The sequence below is a fragment of the Rhipicephalus microplus genome, chromosome X (genome assembly GCF_043290135.1).
Source record: "Rhipicephalus microplus isolate Deutch F79 chromosome X, USDA_Rmic, whole genome shotgun sequence".
NCBI classification, from domain to species: domain Eukaryota; kingdom Metazoa; phylum Arthropoda; class Arachnida; order Ixodida; family Ixodidae; genus Rhipicephalus; species Rhipicephalus microplus.
The window spans coordinates 197,734,781-197,750,036 of NC_134710.1; the positions used below are offsets into that span (position 1 = coordinate 197,734,781).

At 42.6% G+C, this 15,256-nt stretch overlaps 1 protein-coding gene across 1 annotated transcript in view; it reads right to left on the minus strand.

Moving 5' to 3' along the window:
• The window catches only part of LOC119187642 (putative 4-coumarate--CoA ligase 1), a 353,621-nt gene extending 339,162 nt beyond the window's left edge, over nt 1–14,459 (minus strand). The window contains exon 1 of the mRNA XM_075878455.1: nt 14,387–14,459. The gene's annotated coding sequence lies outside the window, so the exon portion shown is untranslated. The remainder of the gene's footprint in view (nt 1–14,386) is intronic.
• Nucleotides 14,460–15,256: the final 797 nt, after the last annotated feature.

Genomic DNA, 15,256 nt, shown 5'->3' on the forward strand with positions numbered 1-15,256 from the left:
GAAGTTCCTGAAAATGTTACACAGTTTAATGATTACTTTGTTTCAGTATATACACGTGACAACGGTAAGAACCCCGACCTCAGTTATCTTCCATGTAACACTGCCAAACTAGACGACTTAATCCTAACTGAATCGGGCACTTTTTGTCTATTACTCGAAATAGACCCTAAAAAATCCTGTGTTTCCGACAACATACCAAATGCATTTCGGAAACGCTACGCAGAATGGATGTCAAAGTTCTTACTAATCGTATATAACGAAACATTAAAAACTTGCGTAATCCCAGAGAAATGGAAAATAGCCAAGGTTATTCCTATCCACAAGTCCGATGACCTTACGAACACATCAAACTACCGACCAATCTCGCTTACTTGTACGGCCGGAAAAATTCTTGAACATCTAATCCTGAAACACTTTGTATCATTCGTAGAAAAAAAAACAACTTAATTGTCACGAATCAGCATGGCTTTCGGAAAGGACTGTCTACAACTACTCAACAGGTTGAAACAATCCACGACCTAGCACTTACAATGGACAAAGTTGCCAAACGGATATAATTTTTTAGATCTATCCAAAGCATTTGACCGCGTTTCCCATCCTAAGTTGCTTCAGAAAATTACGCATTACCTCGGAGATAACATCACCAAGTGGATAAAACGTTATCTTACAGGAAGACGCCAGTATGTTCATTGCAAAGACCACTCTTCGGATTACGGCTATGTGCTGCCTGGTGTTCCACGAGGTGCCGTTCTAGATCCTATGCCTTTTATTCTTTTCATTAACGATTTGCACATCAATTGTAACGCAACTGTGAGAATGTTTGCAGATGACTGCATAATCTATAAGCAAATCACTTGCCACGAAGATCAGATGATTCTAAAGAGAGCCCTTGAACTTATAACACAATGGTGTCGGACTTGGCAGATGATGCCTAACGCAGATAAAGCAGTTTGTATGACAGTGACAAATAAAATAACGCCCATGAACGTCCACTATTGTTTAGAGGACAATTGTTAGGGAAAGTAGAAGAATATAAATATTTAGGTGTCATAATTTCGTCCGATCTCAAATGGGACAAGAAAGTAACATACGTTGCTAACAAAGCACTGATCGTTTTGTACTCATTGAAACGTTCGCTTATATAGATGCGCATCCGTAGATACTAAACGCCAAGCATACTTGTCACTCGTTCGATCAACCCTGGAATATGCAATAGTATGTTAGTCTCCCTTCCATAAACATTACATAGCAAAGTTGGAGGGTGTACAAAGAAAGGCACTTAGGTTTATCTTTAATAAGTATCGTCATCACGACTCTCCAACTGAACTATCAAAGCAAGCCGCTTTACCCACTATACAAGATCGAGCCAGACTGCTTCGCCTTAAGTTTCTTTTCCTTCTTCTTAATGGCAGCATGAAGATCAATGCGAACAACTATTTTCTACACTCGGATACAACTAGTTCCCGAACTAAACATACCAAGCACTTAGCTGAATACAGGTTTCACAACGACATTTTCAGGTACTCTTTATTCCCGCAAGTAATTCGAGATTGGAATGGCCTAACAAACGATGCTATCAAGTGTACATCACTCGAAGCTTTTATCTTCAAGATATCAGGCGATGCTTTATAGTTATCATCTCCAAGCAAGATTTCTGCGTTACACAATAATAATATGTTTCACTTCTCAGTATCTTTTTCACTGACGGGAAATTGCGCTACTCATGAATTATGCTGTACTTGTCGGGTCTTACACTGAGTGTGTTGGATGTCATATTGTCATTTTTGTAGCGATTGTATAATTTGTTGCCGAGTGCATATGTACTGTCTAGTCAAACCTAACTTATATAAGTGCCTACCTAAACTGTGTTCTTTTGAATATGTATCTCCATTCTAATATGCTGTTGATTACTGCCGTCATTTAGTAGCCCTTGTATAGTTATTGTAGAGAACATATGCATTGTCTGATTCAACCTTACCTACGTACACGCCGACTTGAAGATACCCCCTTTCCTGCAACAGCCTCAGATGTGAGGCTAGCAGTATCTTCAAATAAATAAATAAATAAATAAATAAATAAATAAATTCTTGATAGTTATTTAGTTCTATTATTAGCACCATGCCAGATACTCATTAACGCAAAAAATATGCATGTGGGCACGGCGTGGTAAGCTGTGCCAGTGACTTCTGAATAACTTGCAGAATAAAAAAATCAATTTGCATCGGCTATTCAATACGACTTTTTGTCTGGCGATTCATGTAATGGTAATTATCTGGCGTTCTTTGTCAGGACGTGTCATATAATTGCATTCAGTCAAAAGTTCTTCACTGCCATACTTTTATCGATAAACGAGCTTCAAATATTCGAAAAATCTGCATGTTCATAAAATAGCTGTATCCCGAATGGATTGTTTCAGTGATTCTATCAAGATGATAGCTATGAATAGCAATACGTGGCACCAAGTCATTAGCATGCAATGTTGTGACATTGCTTTGTTGGACAGTGCGTGGAGCAGACGGTGATCAATGTGGCGAAATTTTGGGCAAAGAGAGTGGCGGCATATACACGCGCGAATACGAGTTGCGAGCTTCTTTGAACAAGCAGCACTTTCGTTTAGGCTAGTTGGTTACCTGTCAGACTTGTTGGGAAGGGCAGTGCAAAGACGTGTGGATGGAGCCACCACAGGCACTGAGAAAGTATGGAAGGATTTGAAAGCTTTCGCAAACACAATCCTTGGTTGTGCAACCAGCTTGCCACGATAAAATTTTACTTAAACGTGCTGCCACTAATGCACGGTACTAACAGCTTCGATGCTTTGCTGCAACAACAGTTTTGAAAGCTGGAAATTCAATCAACGGCGTCCATCTCTCTTTGCGTATGCCGTAGCTATCATTACAGAACGCTAATGCTACTTAGGTGAATAAAGGTAAATTGGGGTTCTTAGTCTGAATACTGAACTCCGGTGTATATAGACGACGGCCAAAGCACTCATTACATAGGTCAGGTGAAAAATCCGGCATTTGGGCTTAAATACTAAATCAGATTGCGAGAAAAACCATTATAAATTTGCGCATGTACTGTGGAATATAGTATAGTTTGTCGGCCATGTATGGCCATACTGAAAACGAAAACTTCATATTAAGATGCCCGGTTCACCAGTTTACGTCAAAGTAAACGAACAAATAAAAAATTCTTTATTGTATTGTAATAACACCATGAAATTGTGAAAAAAGAAAGTTGGGAAAAGGTAATCGCCGTGGTGGACAGCTCGACAGCAACCTGTGGTGGCCGAGGCACAAGCATACAAACCGCTTAGCCAGATCTGGATCGCTTACGCTAGAGTAGGTCAAGCCAGTCTCTGCGTTCTTCGTATTGTGCGATGTGGGGTCGACGGCCCAAAGCATCTTATGTAGCCGAGCTACCATGCGGAAAGGGCGATTCGTGACAGCTCAAGAAGAAAAGGGTCCTGCCCCACCTCCCATGCGTGTGTGCTATCAAGTGTTCCCGGAAGAAGGCTCCGTAACAGGACCCTTCTTTGTGTCATCTGTTGACGTCAATCTGGCGTGCGACACCCAATTATTTGACACGCGCTGACCTACCTGATAAAAAGACAACTAGAAAAGTGCCTGCAGAAAAAAAAAGCCTCAGTTTCTTCAGTTATCCCGAGCATTTATATATCAAATCAGCACATCTGTGCAACTGGGTCGAAAAAGAGCGTCCTCTTCACATTGATGCAACAGATGTTTTCTGTCTCCACCTCAGCGCATTACTGCTAGAGACAAAAAAGAGGCTACGTAGGAGTTGTGTGCCTATAGGGTGTCATTAGGATATTAAACTCTATTAAATGCAAACCATTTTTTTGCGTACTGCAGGCACATTTGGCGTATCTATCTATCTATCTATCTATCTATCTATCTATCTATCTATCTATCTATCTATCTATCTATCTATCTATCTATCTATCTATCTATCTATCTATCTATCTATCTATCTATCTATCTATCTATCTATCTATCTATCTATCTATCTATCTATCTATCTATCTATATATCTATCTATCTATCTATCTACCCGCCTATGTCTGAGTGCTCTCGTGATCACCCTTTGACTTTGCGTGAACCAGCATTAGTATGGAAGTGTAAGATAGTTTGATGAATATGGCACCCTGGTCAAGAGATGAAAAAGTCACGGCACTGTCGCAAAGGCGAGGCAACGAACACAATAGCAACAAATTGGAAGGTCATGCGAAGAATTGCAAGCAGATAGAAACGTGCCCTACAATCCTTATCTACAAATGACGCACAAAACGTAATCACAAGTACAGATGAATGTGAATAACTAATGACAAACGGTACCGAACCTACAAGACGTGCATAGTCGCTGGATACCCAGCTGCGTCTACGGAAGCTTTCTCGTTGGTTATGCATACTCGTGTGCATGTTGTAAAGTGCAGTGCGTTCCTGTGAGAGGCATGATTGCATAAAATCAGTTTCACCGAAAAGGTGAAGAAATGAATGGCATAGCGTCACATTGCAACGTTATGCGAGGTGAGGGTGGTAGTCAACATAATAAGATCCGATCTCACGCAACTCTATAAAACGCTGGTGTAAGAGAACATGGCTGCTCCAAGTTGAAATCACAGCCCGTAGAAGCTCCCACTTGCTGTGAGGGCACAAGGTGCGCACTGATTGTTGCTATGATAGCACGGAAACCATAAGCGCCCCCCCCCCCCCCTTGTTCGCTCATTAGATAAGCGCGCAGGGCGACCACCGCGACCGGTCGCTTCGCAGAAAGTGGAGGCTAGCACATCCTTCCACGTATATATATATATATATATATATATATATATATATATATATATATATATATATATATATATATATATATATATAGCGGAATGCAGCAACAAACTGTACCTTCAATCCTGATGAAGGCCAGACTGAAGGCCGAAACGTCGAAATATACCACGTTGTGACAACTCACGGAGGATCTACTTGACTATATGCAACGCTACGGCCACTCAACCAGCATGCCTGCATATATATATATATATATATATATATTTATATATATATATATATATATATATATATATATATATATATATATATATATATATATATATAGCGGTGAAGGAAGCGCGCTGGCTCCGTAAAACTGGAAGCGAGAAAGCACGACGTTTTAAAAATCAAAAACGTTTCAGCTGGTCAGCCAGAATTCGTCAGTGCGAAATGTGATGCACCTTTCGTAGCCATTATATACGTTTGTAAAATGTTTTGGAACGTGCGCACTGGTAATCGGTAGTGATGCGACATGATTATACAAAAGGCTAAGTATACATGATGGGTGATTCCAGAAGAGATCAACACGGGTCCAAAAGTTGATATTTTAGATTTCATTGAGTATTTTATATTTCGTGCACCTCTCACGAGGTAGCCCGAAAATCAACTTCGTTTTATGATTAACGGCATAACTTGCGAGAAAAAAAATATCAAACTTCGCCAACACGGAGGCACCAATTTCGTTACCTGTAATTTTCGAAAATTGCAGATGCTATAAAAAAGAAATATTTTTGTTTCAAGAAAGATATTTTTTACCTAAAATGCATGTCTAATGAAGAATGAATTAATACGGTTTCAAGTTTGTAGACTTTAAGAAAATAGCTTTTAAAAATGTCTAATTTTGCGACAGTTTAAAAAGTTACGTATTCCCAATTTTTTTTCTTCGAAAGTAATGCAAGCAGCGTTTTCAAACTTGACAATTTTTAAGGATAGAATGTGTTCATTAGGTACATAAATTATTGCTGCCGTAGGGCAAATGTAAATTTTTATATAGTGCCTCAAATGTTTCATATTGGCAAAAGTGTACACCACTGAAATATGAATAATAAAAAACCACATCTTCGATTTTCTTAAAATCTCGTAAATAGACAACCGAAGGCTATCATGCAGTAATATAGAAAAAGATGTTGCATTATTTTGTTTTTAGCGACAATATTCGCGGTACAAATCAGAGCTTTTCGAGAATGCGCTGATAAGTTGAGAAATCTAGAAATCGGAACGGAAAAGCGGAAATGAGCTTCAAACGCGAGTAAACGTGACCGCATTTGGTGAAGAAAGGCTGTTTTAGCAGATAGGAGTAGCTATTTTGAACACGGTATTCTACAGTATCAGAATACACTCTTATACGTAGAGCACTGAAACTTCTGATAATCATATGGTGGTTTTGGGACGTTAAACCCCACAAATCAATCAATTGAGACTTCTGATATGTGGTGCTTCTCCATTACTGGCACACAGATGGAGCTGCTGTGACGGCCATGTGTTTGCAACACGTTGGGTAAGAGAATTGAATGTTGAATGAGCTCATAAACGATTCATAACAAATTTTTTTCATTTGGGGCACGAAGACTGCCGCAATAGACTGAAGAACACGCTTTAGGGCAAGCTGTCATACGTCGTCTGCTCTACAGATGAATTGCTGTGCACCGCATCTCGAAGGCAATGCTTCAGATCATATCTTTCAAAGTAGGGACAAAGATTACGCCTCCCGTAATTTTATAGACAAAATATTGTGAAATTCATTTTAACGTACTATACTTCAGTTTCGCATTCACACTGTGGATACTTGTGCGCAAGTATCCACAGTGCGAATCGCGGCCGTGGTGGCCGCATTTTCGATGGAAGCGAAATAGCTCGGAGCCCGTGTACTTGATTCATATGCACATTGAAGAACCTCAGGTGGATGAAATTTCCAGAGTCCTCCACTACATGGGCTCTTAATTATAACGTGGTTTTGAGACGTTAAACCCCATCTCTTATTAACACGTCAGTGTGGAGTTCCGTAGAGAGGAACTGCGCCCAATGTTGCTGATGGGACCATTGCCATGACATCATATCGCAAGAATCATTACACAGAAAGGCGGATGGCGCATAGGTAACAGTGCTTACCACAGAATATAATAAAAATGAAAAACATGTCAAGTCCCTGCAGGGGTGTATGTGCACAAGCCGTAATTTTTTATTTTATCTTGACCTTGAGGTGCTTTGCTTTATTGTTCGATAATGACAGTGTAAGTAATGAATCAAAGAACCTGCTCGTACTCTCTCCGCAGTAGACTGGTTTACACTTGAGACACAGTATTCATATGACCAGTGTTACAACTTACAAACATAAAAAATCGAAACATTGAGATCAGTTAAGAGGGGGCAGGGGGCAGACAAATATGTGTACTGCGACTCACCCGTCTTCCTTCCCGCGAACTATTCAAGAAAAGCTAAAGCCCCTTGTTCAGAGATAGAACCCTTTGGATGCTCTATTTCAGGTTGCTTTTTGTCATGGGGTGCTATATGCAGGATGATCCGAGCTTCTCGGGCTGACAAGTTTGCTCCGAGCTCGCTCTGCGGTGGTGAAGGTATAAATACAGTGCGGAGCGCGTGATAGCAGCGTTGATAAAAATGGCTACAAGGACGAACGTGGCATCGCAAGCGCATGTGGGACATTTGCGGTGGTTATCGAAGAAACACCATGTGCGAACACGCCAGCGTCGCCACTCAGTCAACATTTTTACAGTGAAGCGACGTCCCCGTGATTTTGCGCTATATTTTCGCCAACTGAATACGTACCTCCCACATGCGTGTTCGTTGGCGCAAGTCCTCTTTCGGACCGGTTCTTTCGTTCTTCCTACAGCATGGTAATTACCACTCTTGAAGGCAGTAAGGGTGCATACGCCGCACTCTCATGGTGCTAGTTTCGCTTCTAACAAACGTTGTATATATATATATATATATATATATATATATATATATATATATATTATCATCAGCCTGACTACTTAGAAGTACTTGTTGTTGGACTAGTTGGTTCGTCATACTGAGGGGTAATTCTAGACGCCTAAAGCACCACAGCAAGAAATAATCACAGAGAAAGAGCGTCAACACTCGCAACTGATTTATTTGCAGGAGAAACGCAGGAAATATATAGCTGCACACGCATGTGCAGAGCACACTACTTCACCTAGTCATATGACCACAGACATAAACTGAGGACGTTCAACCGGCATATCTAATCAAGCAACGAAGCGCAAAAATCAAACTCAGACTTGCGCAAGACGACTGACGTGTCACTTATACACAAGTCACCTTTTTTCTTTATCCAAAACGCTTCTATTATTTCACGGGCCAGAGCATCTGGTCTTTTGGCGAGGACAGAAACGCTTGTAAACCTCGCCTCACAAGAACAGGAACGGCAATGCGCAGGCAAATGTGCTCCGGAATTATTTCGAATTGAAAGCTCATGTTCCCTAATTCTCACGTTCAAACACCAACCAGTTTGGCCGATGTAAAACCCGGTCACAACTAAGTGGGATTAAGTACACCACACCCACTACGCCAACCACATACATCGAAGCGTGTATTTTTCCACAGGTGGAGGCGCTCGGTGTTTTAGAAATACGTGGGCATAGGCCAGCCAGCTTTTGTGGCGCAGAAAAAACAACAGACACATTGTACCTGCTCGCCACGTTCTAAGGTTGTGCGCTACCTTATGAACATATGGAACAACCATAGGTCGTTTATCCGTCGGCTGCCTGCATTTTTGTCTGCCCTTGAACTTTTGAAGAAGGGTTTCCGAAACGGATACAATGACAGAGTTAGGATAACCAGCTGAATGCAGCCGTCTAACCTGATTCAAGTAGCTATGCTGCATCCTGTGATGGCAAGATTTCACTAGCGCTCCATCGAGACACAAGGTTGCAATGGCTCTTTTTACAAGTTTAGAATGAGCTGCATCAAAAGGTAAAAGCTCTTTGCGCGAACGTGGATGATACGCCCAGCACACGTGTCGCTCCGAGAATATGATGCTCAAGTCTAAAAACTGCAATTTATTGTCAGTGGGAAGCTCATGCGTAAACGAAAGGCCGTTAGCATGTTGTCAAGTGCAAGCCTTGTTCGGAACAGTCAAACTTTCAATGGGCCATTCGAAGAGGGTATGCCGGATCTGGAAATCTGAAGTTTGGAGGCAAATCAGGTTTCTGCAAGACTGTCTACGAGCAAAGTGCTTCGAGGTGGACACGGGGTGGTACGCTCATCACAAGTTAAAAAAATATCATAAGGTAATCGCCCAGACAATGGACTTTAGGTGGCGATGAACACTGAACTTTTTGCCGAAGAAACCCAGGAGGGTACCTGCCGATCCAGCCGAGCTTCATTTGCCAGACAACGTGGAGCTACCTGAACGAATGTCCAGCCTATTGAAGAAAGGAACGAAGTTTTCGGTACCACCAAATCTCCGGGTTCACGAACTACTGGCTACTAATAGGAGGATAGCCAAGTGTGCGCCCGGAGAGGACGGAGAAAGGTGCCTATTGGATGGGGTGGACGTTCTTTTGAAAAACGTTCAGCGAACACATCTTCACCCTAAGGATCCTAAAAAGGCTGTTGTCACGCACTTTCGGAGGAACCATCTACAGCTCATGCAAGCCGACAAGGAAGATGGTTTCGTGGTAATGACAGCCAAAGCCTTTGGTGAAAAGGCTATTCAAGCTCTACAGAGGAACTTCGTACCAACGACGTCACAAGCAAGCAAGGTGAAGGCTAAAGCTATTCTGCTATGTAAAGATCTTGAACTTTTGAAAATTTCTAAGGCTATTAGCACCTCCAGGCAAGCAACCCTGTCAGTGTTCTTCAGTGCAAAAACACACAAGGTTGACATGCCTTTCAGGTGCATTGTGAGTGAACTTGACTCGTGGCAGTTGCATGTCAGTAAATTTTTACTCAAGCACCTTGGCACGGTTGAAGTCATAGACCCGTTTGCAGTGAAGAACTTGAATGACGTTACGCAGGCTCTGGACTGCCTCCAAGGTGGTGCGTATGGCTTTTCCGTCGATGTTGAAGACCTTTCATATTTTGTGCCGCACTCGGAGCTAATTAAAATCGTTAGAACCTGCATTGAAACGAACGGAGTTCTAGCGTTCTAGAGGGCCGCAAGCGTATCTCCAGATAACTTTATGACGTTTAAGAATTTTATCTTACCTCAACCTTTGTATCACATGATGGCAATCTTTACGTTCAGCGACAAGAGATCTGCATTGACTCTTGTGTCGCTCCAGTGTTGTGTAACATGTTCTTATTCTCCTTAGACACTGCTTTAGCTCAAGCAATTGACGATGCAAAGGTGCTGAAAGTCTTTAGGTACGTGGACGACTTTTTAGTCATTTTAAACGCTAACCCTCTGACGACCACCACTAGTTCAGTGTATGATATTTTAGCACTTTTCAGACAACATGCTAACGGCCTTTCGTTTACGCATGAGCTTCCCACTGACAATAAATTGCAGTTTTTAGACTTGAGCATAATGTTCTTGGAGCGACACGTGTGCTGGGCGTATCATCCACGTTCGCGCAAAGAGCTTTTACCTTTCGATGCAGCTCATTCTACACTTGTAAAAAGAGCCATTGCAACCATGTGTCTCAAGGAAGGGCTAGTGAAATCTTGCCATCACAGTATGCAGGATAGCTACTTGAATTAGGTTAGGCGGCTGCATTCAGCTGGCTATCCTAACTCTGTCATTGTATCCGTTTCGGAAACCCTCCTTCAAAAGTTCAAGGGCAAACGAAAATGCAGGCAGCCGAGGGATAAATGACCTATGGTTGTTCCATATGTTCTTAAGGTAGCGCACAACCTTAGAACGTGGCGAGCAGGTACAATGTGTCTGTTGTTTTTTTCTGCGCCACGAAAGCTGGCTGGCCTATGCCCTCGTATTTCTAAAACACCGAGCGCATCCACCTGTGGAAACATACACGCTTCGATGTATGTGGCTTGCGTAGTGGGTGTGGTGTACTTATTCCCACCTAGTTATGGCCGGGTTTACATCGGCCAAACTGGACGGTGTTTGAACGTGAGAATTAGGGAACATGAGTTTTCAATTTGAAATAATTCCGGAGCACATTTGCCTGCGCATTGCCGTTTCTCTTCTTGTGAGGCGAGGTTTTCAAGCGTTTCTGTCCTCGCCAAACGACCAGATGCTCTGGCCCGTGAAATAACGGAAGCGTTCTGGATAAAGAAAAAAGGTGACTTGTGTATAAGTGACACGTCAGTCGTCTTGCGCAAGTCTGAGTTTGATTTTTGCGCTTCGTTGCTTGATTAGATATGCTGGTTGAACGTCCTCAGTTTATGTCTGTGTTCATATGACTAGGTGAAGTAGTGTGCTCTGCACATGCGTGTGCAGCTATATATTTCCTGCGTTTCTCCTGCAAATAAATCAGTTGCGAGTGTTGACGCTCTTTCTCTGTGATTATTTCTGCCTGTAGTGCTTTAGACGTCTAGAATTACCCCTAAGCCTGACGTCCACTGCAGGACAAAGGCCTCTCCCATGTTCCGCCAGTTAACCCAGTTCTGTGCTTGCTGCTGCCAATTTATACCCGCAAACTTATTAATCTCATCTGCCCACCTAACCTTCTGTCTCCCCCTAACCCGCTTGCCTTCTCTGGGAATCCAGTTAGTTACCCTTAACAACCAGCGGTTATCCTGTCTACGCGCTACATGCCCGGCCCATGTCCATTTCTTCTTCTTGATTTCAGCTTTGATATCCTTAACCCCCGTTTGTTCCCTAATCCACTCTGCTCTCTTTTCGTCTCTTAAGGTTACACCTACCATTTTTATTTCCATTACTCGCTGCGTCGTCCTCAATTTAAGCTGAACCCTCTTTGTAAGTCTCCAGGTTTCTGCTCCGTAGCTAAGTACCGGCAAGATACAGCTGTTATATACCTTTCTCTTGAGGGATAGTGGCAATCTACCTGTCATAATTTGAGAGCGCTTGCTAAATGTTCTCCACCCCATTCTAATTCTTCTAGTTATATATATATATAGGAGGATGCTCGCCATTTTGCGAGCATCCTCGCCAAATGGCGGGCAAGTGAGCTGTGATTGGGTACATCTGATTGGGTACAGCTGTGATTGGGTAAATAGTGTGCGCGGCGAAATCGAATCGGGACATTGTTGCGATCGCGTGGTGATATCACTTTTATTTCTGCTTGTGTGTGTGTGCATAGTCTGCGCGATAAACTTGATAGATTGATCGTGCTGGTTGACGTGCGTACTGCTCCTCAGCAAGAGCAAATGTGGTTGGCGTACCCAATCTTCCCGGCGGGCGTCTGTCAATCAAACTGATTGACGCGTGAACTCGGATAAAAACCCGTTCAAGGCCCCAGTTCAACGCGTGACCGTCATGGTGCCGGTGTGACTCTCAAGCATCTAATGCGGTGAACACTAAGACACAGCCTCTTTGCCTATAAAATAGTTTAGTGAGCTGGAACTACTTGTGCAAGGCTGGAGCCATAGAGGAGCTTGGTATAACCTAGCTTCTTGCAGCTTCCTAAAGGATCCCTGACAGCGAGAGTTTTGTTCACAATTTTTTACAATAATTTGTTGCTTACATCTGGTAGTGCCGAAAGTATATCATAAATGCTTCATCACATCTAATAATCATTGTTAGCGGCGTTATTTAAAAACGATTTTGCGTCAGTTTGAAACGCCCGCCTAAATACTATGATAAACTAGCGCCCCACAGTGGTGCAGCACTTCAGACTACTTGCACTTAAGCTTACGTGTTGCTGAGACACGCTGTTTTCAAATAAAGGGACTTGCAGGCTGTAAAGAATAAACAATGTGAGATTTTAGGCGTGCCTGCCTCTTCCCCCCCCCCCCCCAGGAAAAAATTAAAGCATTCCTTTCATAAACAGCTGAAACCATCTCAACAGCAGCCCGACAACAGAGCAAGAGGGGAGAAGCAAGAGCGGTGACGAATGGTAGTCCTCACTGGGTGCCAGTCGGAGTATTGTGCGTGCCCCCCAAATGTTCTCGACCTCTGCAAAATCACAAGGGGATCCCCTGTCCACGGGAAACTACAGAAAATGCCGATTGCATCTGAATGCTCGGAGGAGCATGCATGCTTACTTTAAAACCAAATAAAATATCTTCTACGCAACGCTCGCCACCAATAATTCGTCAGAGGTGGCCCCACATGTAGGAATATTGAACAACACAAGAATCTCGAGTTTCCAAATTTGGTATTAGTAGTCCTTTAAGTTGGTCTTTTATCAATGACCTTGGTCGACTTCAAAGTGAAGACCACATAATCTCTGTCCTAATTTTGATTGTACTAATAGGCTAAGGCACGGTCATTACACTGAGCTGCTTTGTGTGCATAGATAAGGTTTCAATTAAAGGGCGTTTATCTCGGGCGCAATCACCAAGGTTATGATCAGTAATAAGCTATTAAACGTAATACTCACTTGCACAATAATCATTGTCATCATAATATTTAGGGCTAATTAGCGTGGTTTTACTTAGCATGGTCATAATTAACGTCGACTTATTAGCAATGTTTAGTTAGCTAATCAACTAACATGCTTTAGTTAGCCCGGTCCTAGCTTTATATTGCCTCTCTAGCATTGTCTTCTTAAGATGTGGCGTAATTACCTCGGTGCTGGTGCGTCGCCATCAGTTTCCTTCGGGGGGGGGGGGGGGAACCTTTTTGATTTTTGGGAGGGACCCCCCCTCAAAATGGTCTTTTTTTGTTTTCTATGCTATAAAAATTACGGGGAACGGGGGTGGTATGCCATTCCTTGCTTTACCATAACTTCGCGTAATTAGCTTGGTACTGCCCTAACTGCAGCTGGTACTGCATGTACTGCCCTAACTAGCCAAGTATACCGTCCAATCCAACAGCTTCTTAGCCAGCAGCACGTGCCCGTGTGCTAGCGGATGATGACAACAAAGAAGACGCGCAGCGGCCGAGCAGAGTGCTAGTGAGGCTTACCATAAATCTTAACATGTGGCCTCGGGTTTAGCGGTGGTCGCGGTGTTTTAAGACGCTCGACCGGTACTAATCTCAGAGGCCATCATGCTGATTATTTTAAAAAAGACTTGTTGCAGGCATTAAAAGCTTCAAAATAAATTTAGACACCTCGTATCTCTGAAAATATCACAGTGAAAAGCTTGCGACACGTTTATTGCATGGGTTCACTTCTGCATTCAGTGGATCGTCAAAAAAAAAAGATGCCTCTGGTTTGAAAATATCACTCCACTTAGTCAATCGTCTTTAACGTGATGACTTGTTCCATCCTAACCAATGAAACGCCATGCCCTAGTGGGTGGATTTCACTTTTTTGCACTGTTAGCCCATTCAAAAGGGGGAGTCGCCAGAGTTCGGAAAGATCCCGAGTTTAGAGAAACTCGCGCCAAACTCAGGCAATCCTGCATAGTACCTCTTGAGAAGAACACTGCTTGAATGAAGCATACATACATAAGCAGCATACACAAATAAAAAATCAGAATTAAAAAAACAGACTTCCAAATCGCGGTCAAAAAAGTGACTAGTCACTCACTTATCTTCTTGTGCTCTCCTAGTGCACAGTGTGGATAATTCATCACATTCAGGCGCTGGGCACGAAAGATTGAATAATTGTTGCACCTGCAAAGAAACAAGCACAGCGCTATATAGCGAGGGAGTAACCGCGCGAACACAATCCCGTGAGAGAGTCGACACGGACACGCAGATTCTCACTTGAATTTCATTTCGATTGGCTGAATGAAACGTAAGTATACACCAGATAAAAGCGTAAAAAAAGAGAAAGATTAATTGCAGGGTTTATCAAAGCACAGTGCCGACCGCGCGAAAAGCCAACCAAAAAACAATTGCAACAAATACATGATCTTTGACTTTTCTTTTACATTGAAGACCCAACAATCACACAGCTGATAAAACTGCAAATCAATTAGGGGCAGAGATCTTGTTTTCAAGCTTGGTAACACACTTGATTAAAGCTTGCTAATAATATATGCTTTTATAATTATATGTGCTGTCTTGTCACCACTCCTATATCTAGAAACGTCGTTCCCTCAAATCGGGCCTCACGCCCTGTCCACCTATAACATGCGCAACTTTCAAACAACCTGGTAAATTTAAATAAGGATGATTACCTTAAAGTTCCGCATCGTCACTCCAGTAGAACTAACAATGACAAATGCATGCGCCCATTCCTGTCACGTTGTAACACGTTGAGGTATTCTTTTTTTCCCGCAGCTAGAGAGATGTGGAATGACTTGCCGAACGACGTTGTCAGTGCGCAATCACCTGTGTCATTTTCATCGCTGTTGGAAAGTCATTTGGAGGCATTGCAATAGATCCTGTGCTGTCTTCGCCGAAGTAAAGATTGAAACAGTGTATCGCGCATGTGCTCCCACATTGCTGCATG